Genomic DNA, 18,885 nt, shown 5'->3' with positions numbered 1-18,885 from the left:
CACCGACAGTTCTCAATGAAAAGATCAAGAGTGGGTAAGAGGCCAGAGGGGGAGGTCCAGGTGGAGGGAGAATACTTGAGGTGGGTGAGTGGGCCCACTGGTCGGGGGAGGACTGCCCGTCAAAGAAGTGAGCAGGAGGCCTTGGCGATGGAAAAGAACTCAATATCATGACGTTCATGGAATTATTAGAGGTCGGGGCATAAGGCATAAAACTGAGTCATTTGTTAAGTACAGATCATTCAGTGACAGAGAGGAGAAGACGCCATTGTTTAAAAATAAGGGGTCGCCCATTAAAACAGAGATGAGGAGAGGTGTTCCCTCTCAGAGGGTCGAAAGTCTTCCTCAAAAGACAGCGGAAGCAGAGAATTTTTAATGCAGAGCTGGATAGATTCTTGATATGCAAAGGGGTGAAAGGTTACCGGGGGTAGCTGGAAATGTGAAGTAATCAGTTCAGCCAGGAACTGATTGAATGGTGGAGCAGGCTCGAAGCGTCGAGTGGTCTACTCCTGCTCCTAATTAGTATGTTCGTATATAAATATATGTTTTTGTTATTGATGTCTTCGGAACAGCACTGTATACTTCTCCACAGCCTGACAAACAATATATTTTCTGTGCCATAGCCAATTGGATGTTCACACAACCACTGCCCCTTTGATCCATTGAGTTCAGTTTTCCTAAGAAGTCTATTAAATGACACTTGATCAAACGCCTTTTGAAAGTTTATATACATAACACCATCTGTGACACCCTCATCAATTCCCTCCAATACTTCATCAAATAAATCCTTCAAGTTTGTTAGATACAATTTGCCTTTAACATGTTCATGGTAGTTGACATTTATAAACCCTTGCTTTTCAATACAGCAGATATCTTTGTCCAGGTTTAGGGTTGAAATTTCCCCACTAGTGATGTCACACTGGTCAGTAAATACAGGGTTTACTCCATTTCTCCTTTTTTAAACAGGGTGTAACATTTACAATCCTCCAGTGCACTGTCATCACTCCCATATCCAAGAAGGATTGGAAGATTCTGGCCAGTGCCTCTGCTATTTCCACCATTCCTTCCCTCAGCAACCCTCAGACATCCCATCCAGACTGGGTAAATGTTCTACTTTGTGCTACAAAAAGTGTTGGATTGCAAGGTATTAACTGAACCTGTTTGTTCAATGACTGCAATGAATGTCTGTCTCCATGGACCCTAATTGTGTCACTGGAGAGCTTTTCTCTTCTATTAATAATGGGCTACTTTCAATGTGTTATCACATTGTGTCAGTAGGAGCATCAGCCCCAGCACTAGCAGAGATCAGCAGCTCCAGAGAGAGGGAGAGGATAGATCAGAATCTGAGAATAGACTGGAATGTTACAACAATGGGTCAGAATCTAAGAACAGTAGATTGGAATGTTACAACAATGGACAGGAGTTTATCCGATTGATTTGATTATCTTACTGCGGATTATTATTGGATAACATTAGCGGATCGGATCTATTGTGCACTGAGGATGATTCAACACATTTATTATCCGATCCTCGCTATTGTTGGTGTCCCTGGTAAGTTTCTCTATCCAGCTATTAATTCTATAAACCATGATTATCTGTTTTACTGTTCTTAACAACGACCACCTCCAAAATATCATCCTCTATGTGAGCCCATTTGCTACAAAAACTCTGATCATTGCCTTTGTCAAATTTACTATTCCAATGCTGTCCTGGTTACCCTCCCTGTTACAAACCACCATAAACAACAGGCAATCCAAAATTCTGCTGCCCATATCCTAAATCACACTAAATCTCATTCACGCAACATCCCTGTGCTCAGTGACTTACAATAGTTTCTGTCGGACAGAGTGTACAGGAAGAAATAAATGGGGTGTGTAAGAACGGTACCACAATAATCATGGGTGTCTTTAATCTGCGTGCATATTGGACAAATCAGATTGGCCAAGGGAGCCTGGAAAATTAGTACATAGAGTGTATTCAGGACAGTTCTTAGAGCAGCACGTTCTCGCGTCAACCAGAGTGCAGGCTATTCTAGAACTGGTAATGCACAATTGGACAGGATTAATCAAGAACCTCCTGGTAAAGCAGACACTGGGCGACAGTGATCATAACACGATAGCATTTCAATGTTCAGATTGAAGGGAAAACTGTGGCTCTAAGACTAGTTTTTTTAAACCTTAATAAAGGTAATTTTAAGGATATGAAGGCATAGCTCGCGAAAGTGAACTGGGAAACTAGGTTAAAAGTTAGGACAGTCGAGATGCAGTGGCAGACTTTGAAGGAGTTACTTAACTCTCATCAAAGAATTACTTCAGTGAGAAATAAAGACTCTTGTGGACGGTTGCATCATATGTGGTTAAATAAGGAAGTTAAGGATAATATTAAATTGAAGGAAACACTGTACAAATCTGCAAAGATTGTTGGTGGGTGAAAAGATTGGACAGATTTTAAGAACCAGCAATCAATGATAAAAAAGGGAAAAGGTAGAGTGTGGGAGAAAGCTAGCTAGTAATATAAAAACAGAATAAGAGTTTCTACAAGTATTTACATTGGAAAAGAGTAACGAAAATTAGTGTTAGTCCAGTAGAGAGTGAGTTTGGGGAATTAATAATGAGAAACAAGGACATGGTGGAGGTGTTGAACAGGTATTTTGAGTCTGTTTTCACTGTGGTAGAGTTTGAAAACCTTCCAAGGATACTTAAATCAGGAGGCAAAAGGAAGTGAGGAACTAAAAACAATCACCATGACCAGAGAAAAGATGATACAGGGAAAACTATTACACCTAAAGGCTGACAGGACCCACCATCCGTGATTAACTAAAGCAGCTAAAGATAGTATCAAACTTAAAGATAAAGCATATAACGGTGCAAAGCTGGGTGACAGGGCAGAAGATTGGACAGAATATAAAAGCAGCAAAGAACAACTAAAAGATTAATACGGTGGGAAAAAAAACAAGAGTACGAGGGAAAGCCACCTAGAAATATAAAGATTGATAGGAAGAGTGTCTACAGATATTCGAACAAGGGAAGAGTTAACAAAGTGAGTATTGGTCCTACAGAAAGTGAGTCTGTGGAATTAATAACGGAAAATAAGGAGATGGCAGATGAATTGAGCAGCTATTTTGTATTGGTCTTCACTATTGAAGATACAACTAACATCCTAGTGTTAGCTGTAAATCAGGAAATGGAAGGGAGGGAGGAACCCTAGACAATTACAATCACCATGGAAATGGTATGAGCAAATTGTTGGAGCTGCGGGCTGACAAGTCCCGATGGACTTCTTAAAAGAAGTGGTGAGTGAGATAGTTGATACATTGGTTTTGATTTTCTAAAATTCCCTTGATCCGGGGAAGGTTCCATTAGATTGGAAAATAGTGGATGTAACTCCTTTATTCAAAAAGGAAGGGAGACAGAAAGCAGGAAACTACAGGCCAGTTAGCTTAACATCTGTCCTAGGAAAACGTTAGCAGCTATTACTGAAGATGTAATAGCAGGGCGTTTGAAAACGCCAAGGTAATCAGGCAGAATCAACATCGTTTTGTGAAAGGAAAATCATGTTTCTCCAATTTATTGGAGTTCTTCGAAGAAGTAACATGTGCTGTGGAGAAAGGGGAGTCGGTTAGATTTCCAGAAGGCATTTGAGAAGATGCCACATCAAAGGTTATTGTGGAAAATAAAAGCTCATGGTATAGCGAGTATCATTTTGGCATGGATAGAAGATTGACTAGCTAACAGGAAACAGAGAGTAGGCAGAAATGGGTCATTTTCTGGTTAACAAGATGTAACGAGTGGTGTGCCACAGGGATCAGTGCTGGGTTCTCAACGTTTTTACAATTTATAGAAATAACTTGTTTGAAGGGAGTGAAGGTACGGTTGTTAAATTTTCTGATGAGACAAAGATAGGTAGGGAAGTAAGTTGTAAAGAGGGCATAAGGAGGGATAGAGATAGGTTTAGTTAGTGGGCAAAGATCTGGCAAATGGAGTACAATGTGGGAAAATGTGAAATTGTCCATTTTGGCAGGAAGAATAAAAAAGAAGCATATTATCTAACTGATGAGAGATTGCAGAGCTGTGAGTTGCAGAGGGATCTGAGTGTCCTAGTGCATGAATACCAAAAGGTTAGTGTGCAGGTACAGTGAGAAATCAGGAAAGCTAATAGAAGGCTATTATTTATTGCAAGGGGAATTGAATACAAAAGTAGGGAGATTTTGCTGCAGTTATACAGGAAATTGGTGAGACTACATCTGGAGGACTGTGTACAGTATTGGTCTTCTTATTTAAGGAAGGATGTAAATGCGTTGGAAGCAATTGAGAGAAGGTTTACCAGACTAATACCGGGAATGGGAGAGTTGTCATATGAGGAAAGATTGGACAGACTAGGCTTGTATCTGCTGGAGTTTAGAAGAGTAAGAAGCGACTTGATTGACACAAACAAGATCCTTACGGATTTTGATAGGATGGATGTGGAAAGGATGTTTTCCCTTGTGTGAGAATCTAGAACTCGAGTTCACTGTTTAAAAATAAGGGGTCGCCCATTTAAGACAGAAATGAGAATTTATTATCTCTCTGAGGGTCATGAGTCTTTGGAATTGTCTTCCTCAAAAGGCGATGGAAGCAGAGTCTTTGAATATTTTTTAAAGCAGAAGTAGATAGATTCTTGATAAGCAAGGGGTGAGAGGTTATTGGGGGTAGGCAGGAATGTGGAGTCGAGGTTACAATCATATCAGCCATTATCTCATTGAATGATGGAGCAGGCTCGAGGGGCTGAGTGGCTTACTCCAGCTTCTACTTCTTATGTTCGTATAACAAGTCCCCAGGACCAGATGGCCTGCATCCTAGGGCTTTAATTTCAGTGGCTGCAGTGACAGTAGAGGCATTGGTTATAATCCTCCAAAATCCCTTAGACTCTGGAAGGGTCCCATTGCATTGGTTAATATAAAATGTAACGCATTCATTCAAGAAGGGAGGGAGACCGAAAACAGGGAACGATAGGCCAGTTAGCCTAAAATCTGTCCTTGGGAAATTGAGAGAATCCATTAATAAGGATGTGGAAAAACATCATGGGATCAGACAGAATCAAACATGGTTTTGTGAAAGGGAAATCATATGCAACAAATTTATCAGAGCTCTTTGAGGAAGTGAAAAGCAAGGTGGATAAAGGGGTACCTGTAGATGTGGTGCACTTGGATTTCCAAAAGGCATGTTGTAAGGGGTAACATATTCACATGGATAAAGGATTAGCTAGCTAACAGGAAAAGAATGGGATAAATTGATCATTTTGTGTTTGCAACCTGTAATTACTGGGGTGCCACAGGGATCAGCGCTAGGGCCTCAACTATTTACAATATATATCAAAGACATGGCTGAAGGGACAGAATGCATGGTAGCTAAATTTGTCGATGACAGGAAGATGGGAACGAAGGTACCTTGTCAAGAGGAGGTAAAGAGTTTACAAAGAGATAGAAATAGGTTAAGTGAGCTTGCAAAACTTTGGCAGATGGAGTACAATGTGGTAATATGTCAACTTTTCCACTTTGGCAGGAAGAACAGAAAAACAGTATACTATTTAAATGTAGAAAGATTGAAGAACTCGGTGGAACAGAGGGATCTGGGTGTCCTGGTACATGAATCAGAAAGAATTTGTATTCAGGGACAGCAAGTGATTCGGAAGGCAAATGGAATATTGATGCTTATTGCAAAGGGAATCGTGTATAAAAGTGGAGAAATTTTACTGCAGCTGTGCAGGGCCTTGGTGAGACCACATCTGGAGTATTGTGTACAGTTTTAGTCTCCTTACTTGATAAAAATGATATAGTTGCATAAGAGACAGGTCAACCAAAATTCACTTGACCCAATCCCTGAATTAAGGGCTTATTGTATGAAGAAAATCTGAAGCGGTTGGAGTTTAGAAGAATGAGAGGTGTCTGATTGAATCCTATCAGATTCTGAATGGGCTTGATAGTGCCGATACTGGGAGGATGCTTCCTCTTGTGAGGGAGACTAGAAGAAGGGGATCAAGTTTAAAAATAACAGATCAGCCATGTTCTTATCGAATGGTGGAGCAGGCTCAAAGGCCTAATGGCCTACTCATGCTCTTGAGTACTATGTTCCTGTGTCCAGTGACACCTCAAATTTTAATATTTTCACTCGTGCGATCAAATCCCTCCATGGCGTCACCCTCTGGTTATCCAAATGCACTGTCCATTTCCAATATTCATCTTCTAATTCCCTTTTTAAAGTGAGTTTCTTTCCCTCTCTCTCTCTCCCTGACCACACATTTCATCTCTCCAGCTCCACTGGTGCTGTGGAAGTTTGGATCCATAAAATGGTGTGAGCTGCACAGCCGGTCACATCCAGCACATTGTGCAGGACACCCAGGCTGACCGGGGTGCTAGCGTGGGTGTAACATGTGTGTGTCTGTAGTGTGAGGAGGGTCTGAATATGGCGTCAATCAGCCATTCCAGCAGCTTTAATGTACTTCTTTGAAACTTGGTCTTTGCATGTCCACTGACTACCTGTTTTAGTCACTCTCAGCTGAATATACATTCAGCAGCACGAGGAACCCCCTCTAGTGTTATTTAAAAGGACCAGGCGTCCAACTTACAGGTGAGGGGCTTTTGACTTACTTCTGCTATTGTAAAGTTAGTGGAGGTGCTGTGGATGGTTTTCTGGAAGTTCTGTTGTGAGCTGCTGCAGACATTCAGGGAGGACAGAGGATTTGGTGACCGAACTCTGGACGAGGTATGGGGACTGTAGTTAAAGTGTCTCTGGGTCTGTAACATGATCAACAAATGGAGCAGAGGCTGCAGAGAGGGGAAGCTCTGTAAAGAGCGAGGAGGAGGTGGGGGCTCTGCCCTACCCACCCCGGGTTTTCCAAGATCAAAAAGAGCATTGGTCCTGATGCCGAGCCCTAGGGAACACCACTGTATACTCCCATCGAGTCTGAACAACAACCTTTCACCACTTCTCTCTGTTTACTGTTCATTCGCCAATGTTATATCCACACTGTCACTGTCCCTTTAATGCATAGTGTTCAGTTTTCCTAACCTGTCTATTGAATGACACTTGTTCAAACACCTTTTGAAAGTCCATATATATAACTTCAATCACACCACCCTCATCAACTCTCTCCATTGTTTTATCAAAGAACTCCATCAAGTTTACCTCACCACCACATCTCTCCATTTCTCCACTGTTGTTTAATTATCAGACTGCTTATCCGCCATCCAGTACTGGATGAGCAAATATGTCCTCCAATTAAATATTGGGAAGACTGAAGACATTGGTCTGGATTTTGTTGAGTTCTTACGTCAGGTTCCGTGATGGGGATGCAGAAGATCGGAGTGGCAGCGGCTGCCATTGAGCCGGACATCGGGATTGCTGGGCCTGATCTTCCCATCACGGAACCAGATGTTGGGAATGCTGGACATGATCTTCCTGTCATGGAGTCGGGCATCGGGAATGCTGGGCCTGATCTTCCCGGCGATGTGGAGGTTCCGTGGTGTGCCGACCTCCATCGCACGGTGACGGGACCAAGCTTTAAATATTTCAATAAACTCTATGCATATATTTCAGTCCAATTCCCTGGGATCTTACCAACTGCCTGGAATCTTCCATGCAGCAGCTGGCACTCTCACACCTTTACTTACCTGTCCAGGGAAAGCTGGTGTCACCGAGTTGGGGAAGGGGGAAAGTCGGATTTTTAGTGCAGTGTGGTGGCTGACGGTGTCAACTCTGCATTAATAGTGTTGGGGAAGAAGGGGAGAACTCTACACTTTGTACAGTTGTTGGGGTGGGGGAAACTCGGCAGGTTAAGAGTTTTGGGGGCGGGGAGAAGGCAACTGTACACTGTAAGTGTTTTGAGGGAAAGGGTTATCATTTTATTTGCAGTGCATTCGGGGAGAGCGGTACGGGGTCATACGTTGCACTTTTTGTGGCAGGTCGGGCAGCCCTTTAAAAATGGCTCCAGTGTCTGTGCAGAGGCAGCTGACAGAACAGCTGGTGTCGCTGAGGCCATCCCTGCCACGTGATTGGAGTGGGGCTTGTGACCCGCCCACCATATTAAAATGAGCCACCGCACACGACATCGCAGCAGCACGGCGACACGTGGACCGCACACATGGGCCGACAATTCTTTGCATGCCACTGCGGAGAATAACATTTAGTCCATTTTTTGTACTTCCTGGTCCTAGCTCTGTTCCCTAGCTAGCAATTCTGTATCTCTCCCTAGTAACAGTCTATGATTAATATAGTCTGTTCACAACATTGGTGTCAATTTGACCACAAGATGAGCTTCCAACCTCAAGTTGCCGCCATCACTTTGACCGCCTATTTCCAGCTCTGTAACATCACCTGACTATGGCCCTGCCTCAGCTCAGCTGCTGCTGAAAACCTCATTCAAGAAAACAGTCGCTGCTAGACCTTGTACTTGGGAATGAGGTGGGCCAAGTGGATCAAGTATCAGTAGGAGAACATTTTGGGGATAGTGATCATTGTGTCATAAGGTTTAAGCTGACTATGGAAAAGGAGAAACAGCAATCCAGGGTACGAATAATTAACTGAGGGGAGATCAACTTCAATGGGATAAGAATGGGGCTGGGGCGATTAAGTTGGAGTCAAAAGCTGGCAGGAAAACCGGTCGATGAACGATGGGCTACCTTCAAAGAAGAGATAATTCGGGCACAGTCAAGTTATGTTCCTTCGAAGGGGAAAAGTGGAGCAAACAAATACAGAGCTACCTGGATGACAAAAGAGGTAGAGATTAAGATAAAGAAGGAAAAGTGTGCTTGTGACAGATGCCAAGTAGAAAATACTATTGAGAACCAGGCTGAATATAGAAAGTCCAGAGTAGAAGTGAAAAAGCAAATAAGAGAAGCAAATAGAGAGCATGATAAGAGACTGGTAGCTAACATAATGGTATTCCAAAGTTTTCTATAGACATATAAGTATCAAAAGGGTGGTAAATGGAGGACTAGGGCTGATTAGAGACTAGAAAGGGGATATATACATGGAGGAATAGGGCATAGCTGAGGTACTAAATGAATTCTTTGCATCTGTCTGTACCAAAGGATACGATAGACCCACGAGGAGTTAAGGCTGTCTGTACTTAAAATGGATAAGGCACCAGTGCTGGCTAAGATACATCCAAGAATACTGAGGGAAGTGAGTGTGGAAATCGCAGAGGCACTGGCCGTAATTTTTTAATCTTCCTCGGACTCTGAGGTGGTGCTAGGGGACTGGAGAATTACAAACGTTACATCTTTGTTCAAAAAAGGGTGTAATGATAAACCCAACAACTGCAGGCCAGTCAGTTTGGTGGTGGGGAATCTTCGACAAAAATAATTCTGGACAAAATTAATAGTCAATTGGATAAATGCGAGTTAGTTCAGGAAAGCCAGCATGTATTTCTTAAAGGAAAATCATGTTTAACTAACTTTCTGGACTTTTTTGAGGAGGTAACAGAGAGGGCTAATGAGGCCAATGCTGTTGATGTGGTGTATATGGACTTTCAAAAGGTGTTTGATACAATGTCACACAACAGACTTGTGAGTAAACTTGTAGCTCATGGAATAAAAGGGATGGTAGCAACATGGATATGAAATTGGCTGAATGACAGGAAAGAAAGAGTAGTGGATAATGGATGTTTTTTGGACTGGAGGAAGGATTGTAGTGAAGTTCCCCAGGGATCAGTGTTGGGACCCATGCTTTTCCTGATATATATTAATGACCTAGACCTTGTTGTGCAGGGTACAATTTCAAAGTTTGCAGATGATATGAAACTTAGAAGCACAGTGAACTTTGAGTTGGATAGTGTAGAGCTTCAAATGGACATAAAACAAGTTGTTGGAATGGGCAAGTTCAATGCAGAGAAATATGAAATGATTCATTTTGGTAGGAAGAACATAAAATTAGAATTAGAACATTAGAACATTACAGCGCAGTACAGGCCCTTCGGCCCTCGATGTTGCGCCGACCTGTGAAACCATCTGACCGACACTATTCCATTTTCATCCATATGTCTATCCAATGACCACTTAAATGCCCTTAAAGTTGGCGAATCTACTACTGCTGCAGGCAGGGCGTTCCAAGCCCCTACTACTCTCTGCGTAAAGAAACTACCTCTCACATCTATCCTATATCTATCACCCCTCAACTTGAAGCTATGTCCCCGCGTGTTTGCCATCACCATCCGAGGAAAAAGACGCTCACTATCCACCCTATCTAACCCTCTGATTATCTTGTATGTCTCTATTAAGTCACCTCTCCTCCTCCTTCTCTACAACGAAAACAACCTCAAGTCCCTCAGCCTTTCCTCGTAAGACCTTCCCTCCATACCAGGCAACATCCTAGTAAATCTCATCTGCACCCTTTCCATAGCTTCCACATCCTTCCTATAATGCGGTGACCAGAACTGCACGCAATACTCCAGGTGCGGTCTCACCAGAGTTTTGTACAGCTGCAGCATGACCTCGTGGCTCCGAAACTCGACCCCCCTACTAATAAAAGCTAACACACCATATGCCTTCTTAACAGCCCTATTAACCTGGATAGCAACCTTCAGGGATTTATGCACCTGGACACCAAGATCTCTCTGTTCATCTACAACATGGAGAGACAATATAAAATAAAGGGTAAAATTCTAAAGGGGGTGCAGGAGCAGAGGGACCTGGGTGTATATGTCCATAAGTAATTGCATGTGGCAGGACAGGTTGAGAGAGCGGTGAATAAAGCATATATATCCTGGGCTTTATTAATAGGTACATAGAATGCAAGAGCAATGAGGTTATGTTGAACTTGTATAAGACACTAGTTCAGCCTCAGCCGGAGTATTGCGTCCAGTTCTGGGTGTCTGTCATGCAGAATCCCCACCTGCAAAGAAAGAGGCGCATGAATTTTGTCATGAACATTGATTTTCAACTGTTTTCTGGAGTGAGGAAATGACTTGTTAAACAGATCAGCCATGGCTGGAAAAGACATTTGCATACCAACAGACAGTGCTTGGAAGGACAAAGGGCCATTCCCTGACACATTCAACTCCCAATGGATTATGATCACCAGGTATTATGTGTAAGAGGAGCATTCCAGAAATTGCTGAGGTAATACAATCCAGGACTGGTTAGACCAGCTGGTGATATGACTAACTGGCTATTCCAGAGTTTTTATTCTGAACTAACCAGAGTGTTTAAACTCAGGAGGAGTGTTTTCTCCTGGACTGAGCAGATTTCTCCTTTCTGCTCCCATATCTTTATCAAGGAAGTCCAATTCCACTGAAACCCCATGCGAGAAAAATCTCCTACAGCGAACAAAGTTTAAGAAAAATACTGGGCCCCAAGGAAAAGAAAGATCAACCTACAATCAAAGAACCTACAGTGAGCTCAAAGAACCGTAACAAAAACACTGTCAGTTATTGCCTCAAACGTGTACACTTTATTTCTTCTACTCTTTTTCTGTCTCTATTTGTTTGTATCACATATGCATGCTAGTGTGGGTGTATCCTTTATCCGTAGGCAATAACTGAATTGGAGGTTAAGCACAAGTTTAATACATTTCAACCATTCTTCTTTAAACCTAAGAAAGCCTGTTTGTGCTGGTTTCTTTGCCTTATAATTGGAAAGCAGTGAACCAGGATTCACCAAGAAGGAGCTTAAAACATGGTGTGTTTAACATTAAACCGTTGCGGTAAAACCAGGTGAAGGCTGAAAGGGAACCCTAGACCTCTTTCTCACCTGGTCGTAACAATGTCACACTTTAGGAAAGACTTGAGGAGCATTGGAGAGGGCGCAGAAAAGATTCACGAGAATGGTTCCAAGGATGAGGAGCTTCAGTTATGAAGATAGATTGGAGAAGTTAAGGCTGTTTTCCTTGGAGGAGAGAAGGCTGAGAGATGATTTGATAGAGGGATCACAAATCATGATGTGTCTGGACAGAGTAGATAGAGAGAAACAGTTCCCACTCGTGAAAGGATCGAGAACGAGAGGGCACAGATTTAAATTATTTGGTAAGAGTAGTAAAGGCGACATAAGGAAAAACATTTTCACGCAGATAGTGGTTAAGGTCTGGAATGCACTGTCTGAGAATGTGGTTAAGGCAGGTTCAATTGAAGCATTCAAAAAGGAATTAGACTGTTAAATGAGAAGGAAGAATGTGCAGGGTTATGGGGAGGGGGGAATGGCACTAGGTGAATTGCTCTTTCGGAGAGTCGGTGCAGACATGACGGGCTGAATCTCCTCCTGTGCTGTAACAATTCTGTAATTCTGTGATTCATGCCTTTGTCACCTCTAGATGTGACTATTCCAACTCACTCCTGGCTGATCTCCCACATTCTACTCTCTGTAAACTTGAGGTCATCCAAATCTCTGCTGCCCATGTCTTAACTCGCACCAGGTCCCGTGCATCTATCTCTGACCGTCATTGTCTGCGAGTCAAGCAATGTCTTGATTTTAAAATTCGCATCCTTGTTTTGAATCCCTCCATGGCCTCGACCTCCCTATCTCTGTAATCTCCTCCAGCCCCACAATCCTCTGTGATATCTGCACTCCTCTAATTACGGCGCCTTCTCCATTCCTGATCCTCATCACTCCACCACTAGCGTCTGCACCTTCAGTGACCGATGCCCCAAGCTCTGGTACACTCTCACTAAACCTCTCCACCTCGCTTTCCTCATTTTAGACACACCTTAAAATCTATCTCTTTGGTCAACCTTTTGGTCATCTGACCTAATATCTCCTGTTGTGTCTTACTGTCACACTTTGTTTTATAATGCTCCTGTGAAGCACCTTGGGACATTTCATTCGGTTAAAGGGACTATATAAATATAAGTTGTTGCCGACGTTTGCCAAACATGATTTGTCATTAGCAGACCCCTGCAGTATGCTGTTTATTATCCCATGTTTTTCCAAGAAATGAATATTCTTGTCTGGGTTGCAACCCAAAGAAATTTCCTTCGTAGTGACTTCAGACTGACTGGCCTTTAGTTACAGGATTTACACCATTTCACCTTTTTAAACAGGGTGAAACATTTACAACCCTCCAGTCCTCTGTAATCACCCCCATATCCAAGGAAGAGTGGCAGATTCTGGTCAGTACCTCTGCTATTTCCACCGTTCCTTCCCTCAGTAATCCTCATACATCCCATCCAGACCAGATAACTGTTCTACTTTATTGTGGTACAATAAGTGTTGAATTGAAAAGTGTTAACTGAACCTGTTTGTTCAGTGACTGTAATTAATGTCAGTCTCCATGGAGCCTAATTGTGTCACTGGAGGGTTTCCCTCTTCTATTAATAAGGGAGTTCTTTCAATGTGTTATCCCATAGTGTCAGTGGGAGCATCACGCTCGGCACTAACAGGGATCAGCTGCTGCAAAGAGGGGAAGCGGAGAGATCAGAATCTGAGACCAATGCATTGGAATGTTACAGCAATGGGTCAGAATCTGAGAACAATAGATTGGAATGTTACAACATTATATCAGAATCAAAGAACAATAGATTGGAATGTTAGAACAATGGACAGGAGTTTCATCTGGGAGTTTGACTATCTTTCTATAAATTATGATTGGCTATCATTAACATCTCGGATCAGATACACACTTTTGATCATTCAACACATTTACTATCCCATCCTTGCTATTGTTGGTGTTCCTGGTAAGTCTCTCTGTCCAGCTATTAATTCTATAAACCATGTTTAACTGCATTACTGCTCTTGTTATTTATTCTCCCCTCCTTGCTGCTGTTGTTACTCCTGGTGAGTCTCTGCTACTGGGTATGGACTCTGAAAAACTGTACCTGTAATTTACTCTCTTAATGTTGCTGCTGTTGGTGTTCTTGGAATGTCCCTGTGTAGAGCTATGAGATCGTAAACAACTTTTTCACTGCATTACTTTTCTTGTAATTTTACTATTTGGTCCTCATCACAAACTATGCTCCCCATCTATGGACTCCATCTCCCTCTCCACTTAATATCTGAGGCTGAATGAGACTGTTCACAATCTTGGTGATACTTTTCACCCTGAGTGAGTTTGGATCTATATCCTCTCCAGTATCAATCCTGTCTACTGCCAGCTCTATAATATTGTCCCCTTCCACAATCCATCAGCTGCAGAAACACTTATCCCACCTTTGTAAAATTCACTGCCTTAATGTTACCCTTGTCAGCCTCCCAGTTATAAACTTTCAGAGACCACAGCCCATCCAAAGCTCTTCTGCCTAACTCTCAGTGAATCCTATTCACCCCATCTCCCTCGCACCCATCTCATCTACATTGGCTCCTCATCTGGGAGTATTTTGCCTTTTATATGATCACATCCCCAATTTCTCTCTGAGTTTCCCACATCCCTACGCATTCCCCATAAAGTAAATTTCTGTCCCTCTGTCTCTCTCCCTGGCCGTGATTTTGGGCTCATTTGAGCCACTGGTGTCAGTGCTACAAAGCCAGAAACTGTACAATGGTGTGGGGAATGCTGCTGGTCACTTCAAGCTTGTCTCACATGGAGCTGCATTTTGGGCAGGGCACCTGGCAGCTTTGACACACATTTTAGAAACTTGGTCTGGGCATATGCACTGACCACCTGTGTTAGTCACTCTCAGCTGAACATGTATTCAGCAGCATGAGGAACCACCACTCACCTCCCCTATCGTTACAGAGAGAGGTGAATACATCATTTACTCCCTCAGCAGGGAGAAGACATATCAGAGTTCCAGTGGCTTTGTCAGGATAGCGGGATTCCTGATGGTGTAGGTAGCTCTGCGGGGCCTCCATGTCAATGGGGAGAGGTACAGGAACTGAAAGATGTACAGTTGGTGTGTGAGCATGCTCAGTACATCATATTGGCAGCAGCCAGGGAAAGTTCAGTCTGAAACAGTCAGCCAGTCCCAACATCTTCAGGACTCCACTGAGAACCTGAATGTGCCGTCTTGGAGATAAAGGTCTGCCTCCTCTAAACACAGCTCAAGTTTATAAATCCTGGAACCAGCCAACCAAATGTTACTCTGCATCTGACCCTGTTTTTGTTTTCCTTAGTGTTGTGCCTGTCATGGGAGTGTTTAAATGAACAATGTAGAGGGGCTTTATTCTGTATCTACACAGTTTGTTTTTTACCTAACTAAGTTTTTTTTTGTTTTTGTTTGTGGCCTTTATTGCTGAGGCCCAATTTTTATACAATTTTTGAAATAACGTTATGGAAAACAGATAAATAAAACAAAAACACATATTAAAACAGCATTGTCCGCATTGATGATGCACTCCAGCCCTTGCAGTGCCCACCAGTCAGAGAAGGCCTCAAGCGTACTGGTGGACACCGCATGCTCCTTCGCCAGTAACCACGGAAGAGGGGCAGGCTATCAGGGCGGACGGACCCACAGATGGCCCGCAACCTGGATCTGTGAATTGCCACCTTGGCCGGGCCTAAGAGCAGAGTGACGAGGAGATTCTCCTCATGGCCCACGCATCTCTGGACAAAGATCAGCAGAGTGGGGCTGAAGTGCAGCCAGAACTTGAGAAGCAGTTCCTTTAAATATGCAAACAGGGGCTGCAACCTCACACATTCCATATAATCATGGAACAAAGACCCGTCCAAGACCACAGACATTACAGGCAGCCTGGGAGACCGTGAATGTGCTTACGTCTCTCTTGCACGGGACTGCCCTGTGCAGCACCCTCCACCCCAGCTCCTCGAAGTAAAGCGGGAAGAATTCCATGGAGAGAGACATCCACCGGTATTTTTCTTGCCACCAGAAGGCAACACAGAATACCACGGCGTGTCTGGGTGGGTGAGAAGGGCGAGGAAGTGGAGAGTGTGTAGGAGCAGCCCATACAGGAAACCCCTCCACGCTGTGTAGAATGGCAGTGGTGGGGGGGGGGGGGGCATTTTCCAGAGGTGGCTCAGGTTCTGCAGCACAGGCTCCTGAGGAGAGTTTTGGGGCTTGGGTCTGATGAGCAGTTCCAGCCAAATGGGGGTCAGCTCCGCCGGGAGAGCTTCGTAATCCTGAGCCCACATTGTCACCAGCAGTGAGGGGCGTCTCAGGGGCTTCAGCTAGACTTCTGCCCATCAGTCCATCCCCGGAGCCTGCCGCCGGAGAGCCGATGTGCTCTCCTCCGCAGGCGGGGAAGCACCCTGACTGGAGGCGACCATGTTCTGGACACTGAATAGATCCCAGTAAAACAGAGGCAACTCGCTCAAAGAGGTTTGGCTAATGCTCTGTGCCGGGAGCTGCATGTTATCTTAGAGGCAGTAACAAAATACATCTGCAGTGTACTTCATCTGGGAGGATGCTCGATGTACAAGTATCTCTGCAAGGTATCTCCGAAGATAGAGAGTCACAGCCTTGGTACAGTGCCCCACCAGTGACTGCCGCCCAGAAGAAATCAACGAGTTTCTTCTTGATCTTGTTGACAAAAGCAGGGGGTGCAGCCAAAGTGATCAACCGATACGGCAGCATCGAGGCCACCACTTGGTTTGTGATCATGTAGGAAAACACTTGGAACAGTGCTGTCAAGGCGAGTCGTAACTTTCGCCTCCAATCCCTGCCTGTTTGCCAACCAGGCTTCCTCAGGTGGACTCCCAGACAAAGGTATGCGTGGTACTACACGTAAAAGGTGTTAACTGCTCCCGTAGGGAGTCCACCCACGACTGACCCACCAGTGGCGCAGTGGTTAGCACCGCAGCCTCACAGCTCCAGGGACCCAGGTTCAATTCTGGGTACTGCCTGTGTGGAGTTGGCAAGTTCTCCCTGTGTCTGCGTGGGTTTTCACCGGGTGCTCCGGTTTTCTCCCACATCCAAAGACATGCAGGTGATAGGTAAATTGGCCGTTGTAAATTGCCCCTAGTATAGGGAATATGGGATTACTGTCGGGATAGTAAAAATGGGTGGTTGTTGGTCGGCACAGACTCGGTGGGCCGAAGGGCCTGTTTCAGTGCTGTATCTCTAAATAAATAAAAATAAATAACACTTCTCCCAATTGATCCTCACGGAGGATGCAGCAGAAAAGGTCTGCTGGCACTCATGCATCCTCTGCAAGTCAACAGGATCTGTGACCATGAGGTGCACATCATCGGCATAAGCTGGGAGGACGACCATCATGCCCGCGCCATGCAGATCCAACACTGCGGCATAAGCCGAGAGGACGAGCAACATGCCTGGACCGCGCAGAGCCAACTCTGTCAACCTCCTGCGAAGCAGGCACAGGAAAGGCTCCAAGCAGCTGGTATACAATTGGCCGGACAAGGGGCATCCCTGAGGCATTCCTGTCCAAAGTTAAGGGTCGCCGTCAAGGACCTGTTAACTTTGACCAGACACCCTGCTGCAGGTATAAAAGTCGGGCACGGCCACAAAATTTGGCCCGAGTCCGAATATGTGCTGAGTCCGGAAAAGAGATTTGTGACCCATTCCGTCGAACGCCTTCTCCTGATGGAGGGAGAGAAAGGCGACCGACAGACCAGTCCTCTGGGAATGATGGATCAGGTCCCAGACCAGGTGGATGTTGTCCTGGATGGACCGGCCCGGGACCATGTAGGATTGGTCGGGGTGGATCTTGTGGGCCAGCACGGAGCCTAGTCGGGTAGACATAGCCCAGTCATGCATCTTACAATCCGTGCCGAGGAGGGAGACCGGACGCCAGTTTTTAAGCAGGCGGAGATCGCCCCTCTTTAGCATCAAGATGATCACTTCCCTGTGCCACGAGACGGTCATCTCCCCGGCCGCCATTCGTCCCCCCACGACCCACGCATAATCGTCCCACAAGATGTCCTAGAATGCCCTGAGGAACTCCAGGGTCAGTCCTCCCAGCTCTGGCGATTTTTCACTCGAGAGCTGGTTGAGGGCACTGGTCAGCTCTGCCAATGTGAGCGATGCCTCCGATCATTCTGCACCCTTCGGGTTGACCTTCAGACGGTCCTCCACAAAATTCTGCGCGCGTCCTCGCTGGACATTACAATGCACTGTAATATGTATGGAGCAGGTGGCCCATTCCCTCCCGATCCGTGATGGAGAATCCATCTTCGGCCAGAAGCTCAACGAGCTGCTTACAGGCCTCCCGGAATTTTTTCCAGAGTGTAGAAGAAGGGTGAGGTGCGGTCCGAATCTTCCAGGATCTGGATCCGTGACCTCACGTACACGCCTCAGAACGCTATGAGCTGCTGGTCCCTCAGCGTGCCTTTCATCTCTTTGTATGCCTGCCACAGGGCCGGGTCCGCGACGGCATGACCGAGGCGGGACTCCAAGTCGAGCACCTCCCTCTTTTAGTACCCGAGCGCAGCTTCCCGCCGCTTGGTCGACCCCTTCACGTACTCCTGACAGAAGACACGGATGTGAGTCTTGCCCACATCCCACCTTGCCCTCAAGGAGGGGAAGTCCCCCTGCTTCCTTCTCCAGTCGTCCCAGAATCGACGGAATGCATCTAGAAATCACTTGTCCTCCAGATGCCGGTTGTTAAAGTCGAAGTACATGGACGCCGCCTGTGTGTGGAGCGGAGTGAACTCTGCCCATATCAACTGGTGGTCCATGGTCCTGCCACATGGACGCCGCCTGTGTATGGAGTGGAGTGAACTCCGCCCACACCAACTGGTGGTCCGTGCTCCAGCCGCATGGAGGCCGTCGAGACGCGGGATTCGTACGCCTGTGAAAAGTGGAGGTGGTCGGTTCAGGACCCTCCTCCAGACCTCCATGTGAAGGCGCTGGAGTCGGTTTGGAGATTCCGCCAGACGTCCACCAAGTTGAGGGAGCTGATCGGTACTCTAAAATTCTCCATCAATGATTGGCCACGCTGGGGATCGGAGCGATCCCCCACCTCGAGGATACAGTTAAAATCCACCCTCCCCACAACGAGGATGATGCACTTGGTGTTATCGACGGAGCTCAAGAGAATGGACACTTCTTCTTTGATGCGTGCCTGCA

This window comes from Heterodontus francisci, unplaced genomic scaffold (assembly GCF_036365525.1).
Source record: "Heterodontus francisci isolate sHetFra1 unplaced genomic scaffold, sHetFra1.hap1 HAP1_SCAFFOLD_73, whole genome shotgun sequence".
Taxonomy (NCBI): Eukaryota; Metazoa; Chordata; class Chondrichthyes; order Heterodontiformes; family Heterodontidae; genus Heterodontus; species Heterodontus francisci.
This window is presented reverse-complemented; position numbering follows the sequence as displayed.